The sequence below is a fragment of the Nymphalis io genome, chromosome 3 (assembly GCF_905147045.1).
Source record: "Nymphalis io chromosome 3, ilAglIoxx1.1, whole genome shotgun sequence".
In the NCBI taxonomy this organism is placed as follows: domain Eukaryota; kingdom Metazoa; phylum Arthropoda; class Insecta; order Lepidoptera; family Nymphalidae; genus Nymphalis; species Nymphalis io.
The window spans coordinates 4,642,376-4,662,592 of NC_065890.1; the positions used below are offsets into that span (position 1 = coordinate 4,642,376).

The 20,217-nt window shown below is 32.8% G+C and overlaps 1 protein-coding gene across 2 annotated transcripts in view; it reads right to left on the bottom strand.

The window, feature by feature from the left end:
• LOC126781393 (LIM domain transcription factor LMO4) overlaps positions 1-20,217 on the bottom strand; it is a 158,700-nt gene that overhangs the window by 39,660 nt on the left and 98,823 nt on the right. The window lies entirely within an intron of this gene.

The window sequence follows — 20,217 nt, forward strand, 5'->3', positions numbered from 1 at the left end:
CGCTATATTGAATATAGTTTAATTACTTATTACAAGTTTTCATTAAATTTAAATTTGATTCAGAAATTAACTTATAATTATATAATACCAATAATATAATTTGTAATTAGGTATTTTTTTTTAAAAAATAACATAATAAATGAAATATATCCCTTCCTTTTGAGGAAAAAGATTGAAGCTTAATGCGACAAAACTTTGCGTTGGTTTGGTTTGGTTGGCGTTGGATATAAGAAAGTAATATTAACGACATTGACAACGAATTGATTATAGTCGGAATATTTTAACATTAAAAAATTTAATAATTTCTCATTTCTAATTCTAAGCTGGGCTATTATTTAAAGACATTGGTTAATAGAGTTCAAAGTTAGACGTGAATCCAATGAGTATGTTGGTCTAAATGTGTATTCGTTTCATCGGAAACGAAAATATTTGTGGGAATGGATTGGTTGCTATCTATATCAGGAATAGGAAGGCAATAAAGTAAATTCGTGGCTCACATTAACGGATCAATTGTAAGCTGTACATTTAATATTGGAATATTTGCGGCATTAAGCACAGAAGAGTACGGCTCATCTATGCTAAATGCCGGAAGACGTCCAAATAAGACGTCCAATAAAGGCCTTCTCCAAGATCATTGAGGGATATGTCTTAATGGTCATAGTACTCAGACAGGCACTGCTGCCCTTTCTCAGAAAGATATTCTTTCGGGACGATTTCTATGTCCTACACGGGATGAGATGTGGTGGTGATATTCGCCGCTGTTACCACACGGCAAATATAATAAGACGAGGTTTAATTGACAGTTGGGTAAAAAAATAATGTTCTGGTATATATATAAGACTAAGAATTAGAGCTTATTTTAAATACATTGCTTTACTCCATCGCCGAATATTATTCATGTGGAAATTGCTCATTTAACTTCTGGGATATTTCGGCACGCATGCAATAGTGTGTTTTTTTCTTATGAGTCTTTCATGTGTAGGGAGAAATTATAATTTTAATGCAGTTTATTAAGCAGACTGGTAGAATCTAAGTCAAATATCGAGAAAGTCAATAATGTAATGGTAGTATAATATTTTTTAAATACCTACAAATAAAACTAAGTAACGTCGACAGAAACCTAAATGTTTTTTTTTAAACTTATGGTTTTTCGAATAAAGAATTTTCCCTTTTACAAAAAATTTAAAGTGTTTTTAAATTGACTATAAGGCTTAAAATAAACAGTCTCGCACGAACATTTTATATCTGTAAATAAGCTACTTTTAAAATGAACTGTTTTTTTTGCATCCGTATTTTTACCTTCATCTTCTAGAAAGGTCGTATAACGCAATGCATAGGCTACTTTGTAACGTGGTTACCCTGTGAGAGCAGAGCAGAAGTAATTCCATTCACTCGTCTATATTATCTCAGTAGAAATAGCAAACCATATTTAGAAAATTTTCTCAATTAATGTTTAAGTACATACGAACAAGATTCTAATGTAAAATATACTTCATGTAGTACGTAAATATATTAAAGCACGTAAATGAAAAATTCGATAAAGTATTTTTTGTATTTAATTGTGACTGTAGATAGAATTTGCTAATTAATAATAAGTATTCTCTTCTTATGTTGTCAATGCGTCGTGTGTTTGTAATTTCACTTTGTGTACGTGTTTTTTCAAAACGATTTTTGATCTAACAATTGTTAAAGTATTTTCTAACAATTTACATAGCATTATAACAATGAGGACATATTTCTGTTTGGCAACAACAATTATAACCATCAAGTCTTGTGCGATGTACCTACTGCTCGTAAAACTTTGATAAATGGATAATAAAGCAAAATAATGACAGCGATAGTAAAACTGTATAGATAAATTCTAGAACAGACGAGTTGTCAAGATTTTTGACGGGTGTAAACTTATATTATACTATTATTATACAGAGATAGTTTCTTTGAAGTTGCAAGATATCGGCATATAGTTATTTTTTTAATACAGATGTAGCATTAATATCCAATTTTCATCACTAAAAATTCATTATTTATTACCTCCAATGGAGGTGAGCTGGTATATTTTTCGCTCGGAGAATTGCGATTCAACGGGGTAGTGTTGCTAGCATTGTTGTCAATATATATATACTTTAAGTCATCAATGTACATATATGTTATTTAAATAAATTTTGTTAATACAATTTAATATAATATTGATTATATGTTTTACTTAAACAAAAAGAATGTCTATATTCATAAAACTACTAATTTCGATCTTCTTGATAACTTAGAACCATATATAAAACCGTATGAAACAGTTGAATCTACTTGTGCTAATTCTAACTTTACAATTACGTAATAATAATGTTTGAGTCTTGATATAAATACATTTAAACTTAATATAAATGTCAAATATATTATGGCTAACGTTAAAATACCTTGAGCATTGATGTCTGTTAAGTCTAGAGGCAAAACTTCCGGCAAAAATCTCACATTATACACATAAGCCGACCAAATATAATCGTGTTGAGTTTTTATAATGATTAAGTGATTTATTGCAACACTAAACATGGATTAAGGTCGAATTACCATTTAAGCGTGTAATTGAAGTTTAAAGTTATAATGAGTGGTAAGCATATACTATAAGGTATAAAAGTATTAATATGCTCAATATGTAGTAATGGTTGTCACTTCTATAAATGTTTAAGACGTTTGAATAACTCAAGTGATTTGAGGAGGTTGAGGAAATGTGAACTTATAAATGAAATCTATAATAAAAATGATAATGTTCTGCCTGACTGACTATCAATGTTCAGAAACTATAAATTAGATGCAAAAAAATTAAATGTTTAAGCTTTGCGAAATTTAATCTCTCTCTGGCCTTAAAACTCTCCAAATTTCAGGTTCATTCAATATACTCCATCGAAGTTGTATTAATTTTAGCACAACTACCTTAAATATATTGTAATATATGTATGTGCAGTGACAAGTACTTGAATATGGTTATATATGCGTTTATGAGATCAGACAAATGCGCTGAAAAAGCATTAATACATGTTTATTTTTTCTGCTTTATATTATACTGCTAGCTTTAATCGCAAAAATGGCAACTGTTATTTGTAACTAAATACGTTAGTGAAATATTACTTTTTTTTTTTTTTTATATGCCCCGGGATGGCAAATGACTCTACTCCACCTGATGGTAAGTGGTAGTAGAGTCCAAACGCGACGACGGCCAGTACAGTCGGGAAGAATGTTCTGTACTAGCCGTCCCCGCCTTGCCGGCCCGCAAGATGCCTCTTCACGCCTCGTTTGAAGGAACCCGGGTTGTAAGAGGCGGGGAACACGTGAGCTGGTAAGGAATTCCATTTTTTGGTAGTGTGACAAAGAAAAGAGTTGCCAAATTTCTTTGTGCGCGATGGAATTGATGTCACAGTTAGGCGGTGACATCGAGAACCAGCTCGCGTGGATTTAAGAAGGAAGGGGGAAGCAGGAATTAGAGATAATAAACAAATGATAATCAAACAGTATGTTGTAAGGATTATTAAGATACCTGTCAATTATTTTAATAATGTAAAGTTATAGTGTTAGTACTTTTCTAGTACTTTATACAAAAGTTGTTTTTTTAAACATTTAGATAACGCTGTTATAGTATAGTATTATTTAACCGCTCCCTGCGCTACCGCATCTCATTATTATGCATTACCGGTCACACATTGTAATAGAAATGTCTGATTAATTTAGTGGCTTCGATCGCATACATTACGTAGCAAACAACGCAAGCATCAATTTTCCCCAAGTCACCCAATAGCCACGAGGCCCTTGTTGCAGCTGTTGTCATTTAATGGCCTCATTTAATACTTAATGAATAATTATTGCAGCGGCTTTTACCATCGAACTGATTCGTATTATTAACAACCGTACTGAATATATTAATAAACCGTAACAATCCGTTCGAAGCCAATCAAAATTTAATTACCTGCGCTTCCCCACTCCGGAATAATTTGAAGCAAACATCGCTAAAAGATAAATTTGAAAGTCTTAAAAGATAAATTCACTTCAATCACTCGCAGCAAATAGGATTTCGTTTCATTTACTCCGGTAAGAGCGTTTTCAATTAAGGAACGCCCGACAAACAGTAGGTATCGGCGTATGAAGGTAAAATTAATTAAACCGAGCCAAGACAAACATGTACGAATCTATTTGTGTTGGACGCTCGCGAGGATGTGCGGTACACGATATACTAACTTGTCCCATCGATAAAAATGTTGCGAATACGCCTTCAGAAATCATAGATGAATATCAACTTATATCGTGAATATGAAGCTTTTAATATATAAATTTATTCCGTCATAATAAAGTTAAGATACGATATATTTTTCTTCGTTCATTACAATTCTGGCTTTTAATATGATGAGTATATATTATTCTATGTCAATTCATTACTTAAGATTAATCAACTTTTGTGTGAAAGGGTACAAAATTAATCTTGGAGACTTTTAGATTACCTTCATATGTGTCACGGATTTATTAGAATTCGCAATCGGAACTAACTTTTAGGTTTCCTTTCAAACTGATATTAATTAAGACATGTGTAATGAGGAAGTTTGGTGTCTCAGCTAGTCGAAGTTTATTTGCCTTCGTTACGTGTAAAATTGAATACGTTGCCGTGAATCCTCATTAATTTAAGATGAAGACTGTTTCTTGACATGTTATTTTATTCATTACGGGAATGTCTCGACTCTGAATGTACACGTGTCGAGTTTATATTGTTACAAGAAACATAATTTAAAAGCTCTCGGGAGATCATTAGCGGATAAGGACAGGTGAGAAAGATTTTATCTTATGACTCCTTAACTTTTGACGTTACAGAGACAAATGATAAAACAAATTAAAAACAATATAATCAATATTTTATGTTTTATAATAATTGAACTTGAATGTAACGAACAAAGGTAATATTTAAAGAAATTAATTAAGACGATTTTTATTTTCTGAATAACAAATTTTGACTTGATGTCACTGAAATAATTTTATACCATCCCGCTGATTTGTTGACGGGGCCGGTACATAAGTTTGGGTGCGTTGGGTTTGTTTAGTAACGTTCGTTTCTTCAGAGTTTAAAAAATATTGATTTCTTTTAATTTATTTTTCAATCTGTAATGATTATAAAAAACTGGACGATAAATTTCAAATAATTCATCGTCAGTAGGTAAACTTATTTATTTTATAGATGGAACATTATAAATATTATTTTAAAATATAGTCAATGGAAATTATAAAAAAGAAATCAGCAATCAAATTAAAAAAAAAAATGCAAAAACCCCAAAATCCTGCAACGCATAAGCGGCTTACCAACTTAATGGAACAAAACTTTGCGAGCAAATCCTCCGCGAGATACTCAAAACTATGTTAGAAAGATGAAAGACGTAAATGTTAAAATAAAAACTAATAATATAATGGAAATATATTTTTTGTAACAGATTATTAGTTTGCACATCCTATTATTTTGAGTTTTTTTTAAACTTCGGTGGACTCAAATGTGAATATTTATTTAAAATTTTCTATGCTATTGTTTTATTGTCATCGCAATATTCAATTTTAATACAATTATGATTGAGCGTTCAATAAATTCGCCTGCAGAGATACGGGGCGGGATATCTTACTTGTTGCTTCCTATCCCTTCGTAGATGAAGATTGTTTTTTTTTTAATTCTAGTGTTTTTTTAATTATTTATTTCAAGAAGTCTAATTGGAAGCTTAGAGGGTTATTGATGTAATATGTCATTTTGTTTCATGTTTTAAACATTATAAAAAAATTATCGACTTCTTACAACCTTTAATTTGTTCTTATAACCATTATTGTTCAGTATTTTAATAAAATATATTGATTATTATTAAAGACGACTTAGCATTTTTATTGTATTATAAATTCAATTTTAATCTATTAAAAGTGATTTTGTTTGACTCAACTGGAGTAAAATGAAATATAATGTTATACTACTTACTTACTGATTCAATGAACACACAAGAAAATCATAAACAATTTGCTAACATCTTATGCATGTAATAAAGATCGCTTACAGTATGCTAGTTACGGCGGTAATAAAGCAGGCGAGTTATCGGATGTCGTTATAATCACAATGCATGTTAGGACGGTGGTGTATCAAGTTAGCACGTCGTTAGTAAGAAACTCGTTAGCGGCGCGTGGCGTCGACAAGGCAAGAATTTGCTAATGACGCGTGCCGCCCGCTCGCTCGCAAGACGCAAGACGCGGGACGCAAGTCTTCATAGAGGCAGTACTTGGCAGTCATACGATAAAGTAACGTGTAAATCATGTAAAAATATATTTAAGAATTTGAATTTTGAACTCTTTCTGTGTACGTTTTGTTCTCTTATTATTTTATAATGATGTTAAATCTAATTTTAACGTGGCTATCACAGTCATCTTTATTAAGAAATGAAATAATAAAATTGTTTATTTGATCGATTAAATTCAGCGGAGGCGATCGGAAGGCGATGAAAAAGATTTATGACTTACCGATAAAAATACATTGACCAATATAGGAAACGTAAATTTACCCACCCATACTGTGGTTACAATTAAAACGTTAAAAAAATAAACTATCGGTTTTTATAAACATTAACGCACAACCGTGAAGCAATCTCGTATTCAAATTGACATAGGTAGTAAAACAACAGAGCCTCCGGACTAAGTTCCATAAACTCGTTCCGAACTCCCCTCTACACACTCTATCGGCGATTTTTAATTAAGTCCCTAGCGAACGTCGAGCGAGCAAAGTAACACCATCAATTCATTATCCTAAACTCCGGCCCGATTGTTCCTCGCTCGCTACTTACGCAAACTTTCATTTTAATCAAGCGTTTAATTAAAAATTATCCGAGAAAAACAAAATAAGCCCGTTAGGGCGGTCTGAAACTAATTAAGGCGCATACGATGAGCCGTCCGACAACAGCGGCCGTGAGGTGAGCGTCCTTTAATTAAACGCCTGTTCTACTCCAGTGGCCGCCCGCGCCGCTTACCGAACTATTACTGTGCCGCCGGTCGCGGAAAGTCTACAAGTGATGTGCGTTCTGTGCATTCGTCCGCATTCTGATCGAACCAATCCACTCATATATTTACTTTTTTCACACATTATTGTTCGTGATTAAGACAAAAGTCAAGTCATATACGGTAGTTACTTTTCAAGTCGAAAAAAAATTCCTTTATACCTGGATCAATACCTTGGAACTATCAACAATCTTACACTTGGTGGTGAAATGGGCAAGCTCACCCATAATCTACCTAATAACTACCTACCCAAATCTGTCAAATAGCAATATTTAGTGTTTTTGTGTTCCAGTCTAAAGGAAGAGTGAGCCAGTGTAACTACAGGCACAAGGGCCATAAAATCTTACAACCAAAGGATGGTGGCGCAATGGCGATGTACGAAATGTTTGATATTTCGAATAGCCCAATGTCTATGGCCATTTACCACCAGGTGGACCATTTTCCGACCACCGACCACCATTTTTTTTCATGAATTCATTTTTAGGCACTGTTACAGTTGTCAGTTTTTAGGAATAAATACTGGAACTAAAATAAATGAATAAAGGAAACTTGATAAAAACATATGATACGTATGTAGTTGTATTCTTGTTTGAAAACGTAAATTAAACTTGTAAATAAAAAGTATATTATACTGGAACATAGCACAAAACCGATATACCCAAATAAAACAGAACGATGGCGAAGTAGACGCAAACTTTTCTAATTAATGTTAATTTATCAATTAACTTGCGCTAAGAATTAATTATCTCAGTATTACGATCCCTGACTTTATTAATAAACTTCCACTAATCAATCTTCTAAAATAGCCCGAGAGGAATATGGAAAATCTAGTAATTACTACTTATGAAATTAATAGTTGTTTATTTAGGTTAAATTCATTTAAGATTCCGTTTTGTACTTTCCAACAAGAGTGGAACATTCGATGATGCAAACGGCATTTAATGTTTTCACCGGCTATGAGAAGAAAATCACTTTGAAACTCTTCAAACCAGATTTTGGTAAGTTAGTAAGAAAACAAATAAGTGCCACAGAAGTAGACAAACATTAAAAGTATTTTTTTTTACAGAATAGGAAGGCAGACGAGCATATGGGCCACCTGATGGTAAGTGGTCACCAACGCCCATAGACATTGGCATTGTAAGAAATGTTAACCATCGCTTACATCACCAATGCGCCACCAACCTTGGGAACTAAGATGTTATGTCCCTTGTGCCTGTAATTATACTGGCTCACTCACCCTTCAAACCGGAACACAACAATACCAAATACTGCTGTTTTGCGGTAGAATATCTGATGAGTGGGTGGTACCTACCCAGACGGGCTTGCACAAAGCTCTACCACCAGTGAATATATATATATAATAAAATGCTTAAAAGATATACTTTTAACAATGATGATGATGACGTTTCCAACAAAGACTAAACGGCTAGGACATGATATCTTCACGTGCTTTACGAGGCAAGGGAGTGTAAACTTTTTGAAAGAAAAATCCAATAACTTTTAATGGCTCGACTTTTAATGCATTTTTATATCGAAAACTTATAATTGACGACAATTAATAGTCGCATAAAGAAAATTTAGTGAAAGTGATAACTTAGATATTTTTATAATTAAGCAAGTACGTAGAACATTCGCATAAAGTAAATAAAAAATAATAATGATCTCACAATAAATAAAGTTTAATATTCAATTAATGTAATTTGTTTTGGATAATTTTATTATTTTCTTTTTATTTATATAATATTTGATATTTGTATTAAATACTTAAAATTAATGTGTATTATGTATGTATGTATATATGTATATATACATAAGTGTATATGTATATATATGTATGTAGGTTGGTATATTAAATATTTGTATTAAGCTCCTTAAATTTTAAGTATAAGTTGTTCGCACACTATGCCCGATTAGTGATCCTGGCTAAAAAACACATACACATTTCTCTTTACAGAGGTTGCCTGGAAGAGATCACTATAATTGATAAGGCCGCCTTTGCATACTATATTTTCTACTAGCTTTATATGTTACTAAATGTTTGTAAAGTGTGTGCAATAAAGGATTAATAAAAAATTATAAAAATTTGTAAACACATCACGTTCACGTCACTAATATTTTGATTTTATTTTCTCTTAGTTACTATTATTACAGGTTTAGCTATAGTATAAATTTGAACCTTTTTGAATTAAAAATCTACTTCATAAAGGCAAATAAATAAAGTATAATCTATTCCAATCGCTGAAGAAGTAAAGATAATCATACCTTATATTTACGCATACCAAGCGACTTGCTATTTAGCTCTGATTAGCTTATATATCAATTATGTACTATAAGCATTTCGTGATTAATATATATTAATTTATAATACACCATTATTAGATTGAAATACTTATTTCAACTTTAAGTTTACTTCCAAAGTTTCGTTTCCAAAGTTTTTTTTGGCGAATCCATAGTGAAAATCATAGATTTTACAAGATGCCAATGATATCGCGTCCATTCTATATCAAATTTGTCTATATGTCTTTATTCCCCTTGTCTTTGGATAGGCTATACTATATAGACTACTAGATTAAGATATAAGTACGTTTTTCAAAAATTATATTTAAATATTTCAAAAATAGTATTTAAACGTTAGTAATTTTTAAATGTTTTTTTTTCTTTTAAATATATATTTTTTTATATATGATTAAAGAAAAAGTTCATAGTGTTATGATAAATAAATATTTTTTCCCTAACCATAATCACATATTTTTCTTAATAAAACAACAGTCTGGTTTGTATTATTTATGAGCCACAAATTTTAATTAATTGTCAATTAAAATAAAATAAACGGTTAATATATAATATCAAATGTTGCATTTAGTGTTTGTAGATTTAGCATTAATTCAAACATTTAAAATATGCGGTCGATCAAGTTTTTATAATAAAATCAAATATTTTTTTATCAAACAAATCTCAAAGATATTTTTAAACGTTCGTTTGAATGCTAGATATTTTTATTACCAATGAACGTTCGAACATAATATTGAAAACGATAGAACCACTAATTCATAATTCCAGTCACATTTAATTAAAGTAATAAGCATCGGTCAACACATCAGATTTAATTGGCCACGAGCGCGCGTATTAATTACACCAATTATCTGTAACATTCATAAATAATAATAATTTATTGCTGGCAACATTTGTCAAAAGCCGCGCTCACACGATGAGCTAATCGACTATCACCGCTAATTGCCCCCGTCCCCGGCGCCCACCTGCCCGCGCCCCGCGCGCCTCCCGGGAGGGACCCGGTACGGTGCAGGTCCCGCTCCCCGCTCGCCGCTAACTAATTAGATAAGTTTGCAACTCCACTGTACTTCTGGTGCCCCGCTCTGCCGTTAAGCATCAATCTTTTTAATTAAACATTTTTGACGCTGCAATGCGATTAGCCATCGAACTCGTTTATATGCTAATAAAAAAAATTATATTAAGCATTTGAATGCAAAAATAAATACTTAATATTTTTAAAAACACATTTTTTAAATTTTAATTAAGATGTATAATATAATACAGAAAAACTGTGTCCAATAATTTATAGATATACCTAAGCTTATATTAAATAAGTAAATATGTTACTGGCGTAATTAATTAGCGATTCAAACGTATTTTTAAAAACATCTACTTAATTAAAATCGATTTCAATAGAGCAAAAACAAGGTTATCTTTATGTTTTATTAATACGTACGTAATAGTTTGATTCTGTAGATTTCATTAATCAAGAAATTCGTTAATTCGCATAATGTTGTTTGTATATGAAAATAATTATGTTATGATAACTTTATGGAAATTTCGCCGGTATAATTATAATAAACAAATAATTTACACCGCATATCGATTCATCTGTCTAATAAAACAAGTGTGGAGCTATTATAGATCAGAGTTGGACAATATATCAGCAGTTACAATAGCTCATTGTCCGTCGCTCAGTCTGATTAAATAAATAAAGGGGTGCCGATCTGAGACGCTTGCAAAGATCTTATCCTGCAGCTCGCGACGTTTATAGAACTCGCGATGTATGCCGAAGTGATCTTTCTATCTATTACTGTAAGGGCTTTTTATCTCTGAATATAATCACGATCATCTAATCTGTAGCAGCTTTTTCAGCGCCCCGCAACGCGAGTTTGATCTTTATTTCGATTGTTTTTGACGATGTCTCGAATGGCGTGCGTGTCTCGTTAGTTAGACTATAAGATGTGACTAAGATGAATGATCATCTTTCAAAATAGGAAGGTAAATTTTCCAGCTGTACCTATGAAATAAACGATTGATATTGCTTTCATTTGCTGACTTGCTTCTGGTGATGTTGGTAGCATTTATATGAAAGCATCAATGCAAAATACATTTTTTTTAATTATGATTCGATATAAGAACAACTTTTTTTATAGATACACCAACTGCTGCTGCTTATAATAAAAATAATGTCACTTAAAACGAAAACAAGGAATAATAAATTATAGAATTCAACGTACACGGGCATATATTAACATCGCTAATGAATCTCGACGCACATTTGTGTTGTGTCCAGGCCGATCGTTAGGGTGCTTTATTTAGGGTAAAAGGCCCAGTAATTGTACGAGCCGGATGCAGCGCACTCACAGGTGCTTGCTCTGTGCGTACTCCCTCTTGTGGCGATCGCAGGAAATGAGAACTAATTTGAATTTCTTCCGTGGCGAATCGATTAACAGCGACTCCCCTTAAATCATTCTCTCTGCGCGGTTATGATATACGATACAAAAATAATGAGCTGCCAGGTTAATACTTAATACGTAGACATATTTAAAAGGCGGTAAATTAGCTTGACGGAATAAATATTCCGTCCGTCTTTGGGAAGTTCAATTTATTTTTGATGCATTATTATCTAATGTACGTTTTATTTTATTCAATGAACTAAAACATTTCGCTCAACACAATTAAGTCGACAAAAGTTACGATAAGCCGTTCCGTAAACGGGTTAAGAGCTAAGTTCATGTTTATTCATAGTCGGATTGTTGGCCACAATCTGCACAGAATCTCGGCACGAAACTCATTTTTCAACTTCATAAATTATCGGCCGATATCTGAGGCCGTTCCGTACCTTAATGAGCTTGTAAACAACAGTCTAATTAAACTCCTTAATCGCAAAACTCAAACGGTTACCGCTTTTAAAACAAAACCTCGCAATTTTCGAGCGACCACCGCGTAAATAGCTTTCGTTATATCGGGCCGGCGATCGCGGCTCATTACCTTCACCCCTCCCTAATTAGACACCCTTCCTTCCGTCCCCTTTACCCCTGTCCTGTCCGGATTGTTTTCTAATAATTCCTTAATTTTGGTACAACTTCAACTCCCCCATTAAACCTAAACGTTTCAGTTAAGTTTTCACACATCAAATTTGAATAACTTCTCATTTGGAATTTATTTTAATCGGTCGTTTCTTATGAAAATTAAATTAAAAAAAGCTGTTTATAGAATATTGTCTGTAAATGTGTTTATATGTATTGGCCGTTAACGTTTCCTTTCATCTCGCATATGAAGTTATGATATTACACTGCAAAATAATTTTATCTAACGCGTTATCGTATAATGAATATGCTTTTTTAAATTCATTAATTTATGTTTATATACTCAAAAACTGCACGAAGTAAATGAATATTGTTCCTAAGGATGCTAAATAGAATTTTTATTAAGGCAGAATACAGGCAGACTGAGTACGAAAAGTAATTGTTTTTTGGTAAATATTAATTTTCACTTCGATGTTTTTTAATTTTACTTTGTTTATATATGTATATATTGTGTAAAATTATATCAGATTAGCCTTTGTAAATTTATATATTTAATAATATTATTTCATATGACTGTGATTGTTTATGAGTTACCAACTTGCATTCCGTTTGAAAGACAGTTTCAACAAATTTTGTTTTACTGCGTATGTAGATATGTGTTTGATATTGCTTCTTTTTAGGAAAGTTTTTTTTATATAGAATAGGAAGGCGGACGAGCATATGGGCCACCTGATGGTAAGTGGTCAAAAACGCCCATAAACATTGGCATTGTAAGAAATGTTAACCATCCCTTACATCACCAATGCGCCACCAACCTTGGGAACTAAGATGTTATGTTCCTTGTGCCTATAAATACCCTGGCTCACTCACCCTTCAAACCGGAACACAACAATACCAAGCACTGCTATTTTGCGGTAGATTATCCGATGAGTAGGTGGTACCTACTCAGAGAAGCTTTCACAAAGCTCTACACCATCAGTGTATAAATTTATGATTTTAAATAAAACCAGAACTTAATTATATAATTGATTTTTAAATATTTTTAAAAATCTGTAATTTTAATTTTATTATATACGGTTACATAATAAAATAAGCAATACAACAACCGCGTTAACAAAAAAATTAATTCCGAAAACGGAATAAATTGTCAAAGAATGGATTTCATTATAAAAAATATATCATATATTACGTTTGATAATAATAATCAGCGAAAGGAGTCACGTGGTCACCATATGTACGACGATCGACTTCGGCGGGCGTCGCGGCACAAAAGAGTTTTTTCGCCGTAATAGACGTCCCATCGACATCATTAACGTATCGACCGAGTTAGCCGCGCAGATATTCGCTAATGTGACAACAACACAGAGAAAGCCCGCCGCAAGCGAGCTATCTTTTCGGGCAAGGTCTGGGACACACTTGACACTTACATACGATTTTTTTGGCAAAATCTATTTTAAAATAAATATAATATAATTTAGATAAATTAAATCCAATTTACTAAATCTTTATTACACGTGTACCATTTAATACCATACGATTACATACAAACGTTCCTATTTCAATTTTAAAAATGAATGATAACATATATTAAATTTGACTATATCGGAATTATTGTAAGGGTTTTTGGAAGGTAAACATTTAAATAAATCTAATGAATGGTTTAATATGCGTATGAAATGAGTATTATGCTGTGTTTTTAGGATGTCGTAATTTTATACACTGTAAAAACAAGGATAGACGATATAATACCTATTCCGAACCAATTACATTTGAGTAGACAATGAACCACAAAAGTTGATTCGGAAGAATTATATTTAAGTTAGTTTGTACCTAGTGTGATCCAAGCAGGGGGTGTATTCTAATCGCGCGTTAGCGTGCCCCGTTTTTGTGCTAACGAACAGGTTGCGTTAAGACGACGTCGGATCGAGTCCGACGGGGAATTTTGCCTCATTAAAAGTTGTGACCTGCGGAGGCAATTTAGAGGCCCGCGACTTCACTGTTACTTATTAACGAACTCACTTCACACTATCACTTGGCGTTTGGTCGCCCCGCGACTGACTTCTTTCGGTCTTGAAATGTCAATTCTTTCCTAAAACGGCGATGCCCGCCTTGTCGTAAGCTGTTTAGTTGAATGGATTTCATGCCTGTGCGCTTTTTTCTATATACAAATGCAGTCATAAAAGGACATAATTGGACGTGGTTGCTTTTGATTTTTATAGAATTCAAACATAGTAATTTGTTTGTATACATCAATATTCAATGAGCTCTTTTACAGGGTAACAGGCAAAAAATTATCAACTTATAATATTTTTAAAACAATGAAAATAAAAAACCTTGTGCGTGTAAGCTCTATTTTTATCTTTTTATATAAAATATTGTTTATTTATTTATGGAGTTTTTTTTTATTTTGTAGTGTGGTAGTGTCCACTGACATGTTGTCCGTGTCTTTGCTATATCTTCCTAACGGTTTATAGTTTGATAGTTTTATGTGCCTGCCAATTAAAACATAACTTCCAGGCAGCATTACAATATAAAATTTCGGATTGCAATTATGTCTGTATCTTGTTTTGTGTCAGTTCTTCTCATTGCATAGTATTATTAATAATATAACTTAGACTTGTCGCAAGTAAACTTAAATAATATAAAGGTATTTTAATTTCGAATTGACCCATCGACGACATAGATATTTACCATAATCGGATATCAAATATACAGAATGTATTCAAAAGAGCTCTCGATTGATAGCTTCGATCGCGTTTGTCAGACGAGGGAATGACTTTGATGACGTCAACATCTCGACAACGCTTTCAGAGGAATATAGGCAAATTGTTTGCAGCTCAAACAATGAATATCGCAGTTGCAGCCATGATGATTTTTAAATGCTAAATTTTATTGGCGCCGCTAAAGTGAAATATTGTTTCGTCATTGTTTTAAAGCCATATATCGTCGTTTTTTAATAATTTTCTATGGACACATAGCCCTTGAACATGACGTTATTAGAATAGATTAATTACTTAATCAATGGTGACCGTACTAGCCGGAGTCCGGTCACCAGACGCGTCTATTTCGAACTTTCTAATACGCTGTTCATCAACAAATTCATTATGTCGTAAAGGAGCGTGCGAGACCGAAATATCGCGGGGCTCGTAAAACCGCTCGTAAAGACGTTTGTTTACTAATTCGAGTGGGGCAGGTGGGGCGAGGGATGCTGCGAATAATAGGTTTACTAATATACTACACGTAAAAATTGAAAATTCTCTAGGTAATAAAAAATAAGATGCGTTGTTATATTAATGTTTTTTATTGATATTATTAATTATAATTAACATTATATTTGATCAATGCTCATAGCTGTAGTATAGATATAACTATGAATATGACCATTCTCAACTACTTCATTCAAAGATAAAAATCTTATATGAAGTTTATTTACATTCAACAAATTAAAAAAAACACAATTACACATACCAGTTATATTTATTTTAAAATCATAGAACGCATAAGATAATTACATTTATTTATAAAGTGAAGACAAACGGAACACCTGACATTTGACTACTTGTTATAAGACTGCGACTATTTCACATACGTCGTAGTCATGCGAGGTTAACGCATGAGGTTAATTAAGATCAGAGGCGGATCTATAACTAGTTGCGCTCAAACTTGCCGGGAACTAGGTAATTGATACGATTTGATCGTCATCACAACCGCGCTCGTTTCGATCTAAATTAAATTTGTTTCGTTAATTTACTTCATTCCGCTGTAATTTGGTTAATTATCTCTGTATACCTAAATTACGTGCTAATCTTGCTTTAAGATTACATAGCTTTTAGGCGGTTTTGGCGTTTGTTCTTATTAGTTATCAATCGAAGTATTATTATAAGTATAAGATTAATTAAACATAAATTGTGTACAATATGATTGAAATTCATCAATTGAAGTTGATTATGGCAGTTGTTGCAAGTTCCAAAAATGCAGATTGAGTTGTCACATTATGTAATACTTTTATTCCTATGATATAAACGCGTTTGTGGATAATAAGTATTAAAAATAGAATGCAAAAGCAAACAGAATACATAAAAGAGGGACTCGACACCTGTCAATGGCTATCTCCTGCCTGTACACCAAATATGATCTTCCCATCCAATAAATTTCGTTGTTTGACAAGTTAAAACTTCTGCAAACTGAATCTCGGCTTGTAATATTAAAAATTCCTTTGACAATAGTGGCTATCGAATAATGATTTGTGTACGTCATGTCGGCTTCCGCTGTCATACTTACGCCAAATTTTCACCAGTGATTTTTTTGCCTATTTTTGACGACTAGCCGGACGCTGGGCACTGCGTTTATTTATTAACAAAATTCGTACGTCTACCCAACACGTCTCGTTCGTTTGCTCCCAACAGTCTAATATCATCCGTTTAACAATGGCATAGAGTTTCGAATTCGACACCTCGTCGAGTCCGAGTTGAGTCGTTATCGGACGAGCGGGTACCGTTTACGAGGCTGCATAGGCGCGACGCAGCAATGCGCTCGTGCGCTCCACCCATATCAATTTCGAATAGGTTTCCTATCCTATTCGGCCAGCACGGGGAGATTGCGTTTTGATCGTTTTGTGTGTAAAACTGTTGCCCTAAATTAAACGCTTTAATAATAGAATAGAAATAAAACCAGCCGCTCGGTGCTGTTGACGGACGTATTGGCATGTAAAAATCGAGCGGAGCGTTCGGATTTGCTTTTAATATTTTATGAATTAGTCGCTCGTAACATATATGTAAATAGGGTCTCACCCCCGATCACGGACGAGTGCATCGATTCAGAGTATCATCAATTACAAACAAGTTCCAATTAGAGATAGTGCAGTTACAAATCAAATTTAACCGAGAGTCCTGTACGAGAGTCGTTCACTAATTAGAGCTGCGGGCGAGGTGCCTCCTGCGAACTAATCAGGTGGCTAAATAATGTAGTCGTGACGGCGTCGTTAGCGCTCGTGAGACAGACGTTATTAATTAACATCACTCTCCCCGCACACACGCCCTCCCCCAGCTTTACCCCTCAGCTGGCCCGTGTGTCGCCTGTGTGCGGGGATCGTCTCGTTTCTGTAGATATTATACATCAATTTGAATTTTCTAATAAATGTGTTCATTAACATAGTATACTTTCTTCGATCATTGTTACGATCATTGTTAGAATATGTTGTCTTTGTAAACATTGAAGAATATAAAGGTTCAAGTACCTACTTGTACCTTTCTTTTATACGTTATATTTATTTTTTATTGAGTGTCTTGGTTAATTAATACATGAACTAATATACCGACTATCCTGCCTAAGAAAATGACGCGCATCAACGTTTCGAAAACCTTTTTAATAATTATCTTTTCAGCTCGCATCTGGTCTAGACTGCCGATGGCCTTGCACTACAAGACAATTTTCAATTAAGAAGCTAGAGTCAATTTATATAACAAAGACTAGTTGGTGTACATACGCCATGATCGGCTCATCTCGTGAATTTCTCGTGGCCTTCTGAACATGACTTCGGCGTGCTCTGCCGAACCAGCTCCAACATGTTCAATAACTCTTACGACATCAATAAAGTGATGACAAGCGCCGTTACATTTTCCGATAAACAATTTATTGTTAAGCTTTAGTTTTTTAACATTCATAGTGAAGAAATCGAGTAAAAAATATCTAAATCATGAAAAATCAACACCAATCATTCACAATCTACACGAAATAAAGCATAACTATACTGTTTTTTTGAAGACAAAACATACTGCACGTTTGTACGTAATCGCGTACGTATGTATAAACTAATGAATAAATGTAATTGGCGTGTCAGTCTACTACCGAAACAGCCTGTGAATGTCCCACTGCTGGGCTAAAGGCCTCCTCTCCACATTTTGAGAAGGTTTGGAGCTTATTCCACCACGCTGCTCCAATGCGGGTTGGTGGAATACACATGTGGCAGAATTTCAGTGAAATTAGACACATGCAGGTTTCCTCACGATGTTTTCCTTCACCGTAAAGCACGAGATGAATTATAATCACAAATTAAGCACATGAAAATTCAGTGGTGCTTGCCCGGGTTTGAACCCACGATCATCGGTTAAGACTCACGCGTTCTTACCACTCGGCCATCTCGGCTTTTGTCAGTCTACTAGTTAGTATTTTATTCCTGATTTCAAATTTTAATGCGAAATTAGCTACAGCTAGTATGTAATTCACGGTAAGGTTTTTTTTGCTAATAAGACGTTTTAAGAAATATAGCAGATTATTGAACAGCATAATGTAACACAAAAAATGTATATTTATGTCATGAAAAAAAAAATAGCCAGCCGCTTGCCAGTCACCAAGTGAAATTAATGTTTATTTATACTATAGTTGTAAATCGTCGATACATAATCGTTGTTAAAACGCATTATTATCTCATAAATATTATGGAAATAGTGTGTAGCTGTCAGTAGCCGATTATCTGTATTCTGATTTACATACGGCCATGTGTTGTAGAGGCATTCACGTCGACGGCAGAGGCATCGTTAAATTGATTTTGACAAATACTCTAACAGTTCTGACCGCTTTTAATGCAAATCTGTTTACATTATTCTTATAGTATGTACATTGGTACATGTTTAATGTTTCGATATAACAGCTAAAATGACTAAAACTTCCTACACTCATAGTATATCGTTAGCAAGATTATTCTATTTAACTTATATTTTTTGGTAATTTTATTCTTTTACAAACAAACAAATCTAACATACAGTTAAAAAAATATGCGCACTAGATGTAGAATTTTGTAGCGATGAGTCTGAATTAAAATCTGGACACTCGACATTTGCAAATACTTTTAAAAATAATAATTAATATAAATTTCCTTCGTAGAAACAACAGAAAGAAAATGTTCAGTTATTAATATTTAAGTAGTAATATTTAAAATACAGCATGGAGAAGCTTCCAAAAGCATACTGAGCTACTGCTGTGAATATAATATATATATATATATATATATATATATATATATATATATATATATATATATATATATATATAACTATTATATACTTATGTATATGCTTATGCACATAATAGAAACAATACAAAAAGAAGTAGTCACAAATATTTATACTGGAAGGACAAAAATGAGGTGTAAAGTATTATGAACAACAAAAAGTTAATGTTAATTTTTAAGAAAGATGTGATAATGATTGACGAATTTCAAAATTATTTTTTGCAAATAAAAAAAAACCAATGTAAACGTAGCGCGTGAATTAAGTTCAAAACCTTCCCATAAGGCTATAAATTATTTATTAAAACGACATTGAACGTTACCAATTAAAGTCTAAAGCAATAATCCAATTAAACCAATTAAATATACATATATAATAATTGTCAGTTTCAAAATTTTACTATAATAAAAATGATAATCAAAGAAATATAAAATTAATTAAATATATTTAATATGTGGGCGCGGAAGTTTGCGTGTATACATAAGTTGTTATAACATTCATTAACCGAGGTCAGTCGGTTCATTAAAATTGACAGAAATAATTAAGAACAAATAAATTTCAATAACAAGCACATTTCAATTTTTTCAATTTTAATATCATTTTTTTTAATTACTTTCGCAAATGCAGATAAAACTTGATTTACTTTAAATACATACTTTATTTGAAGGATATATATATGAAATACACATATTAATTATAAATAGTTTAGGAAATGCCTTTCAGAAAGAGTTAAAAGTTAGACTTAATACTTTAACTATCAGCATTTTTTACTGTCCTTTAACTTATGCTCCATAGCTTTTGTAGAACGACGACGATAAAATAATTTAGGAACTATATATATGAATAGATAATATACATTTAAC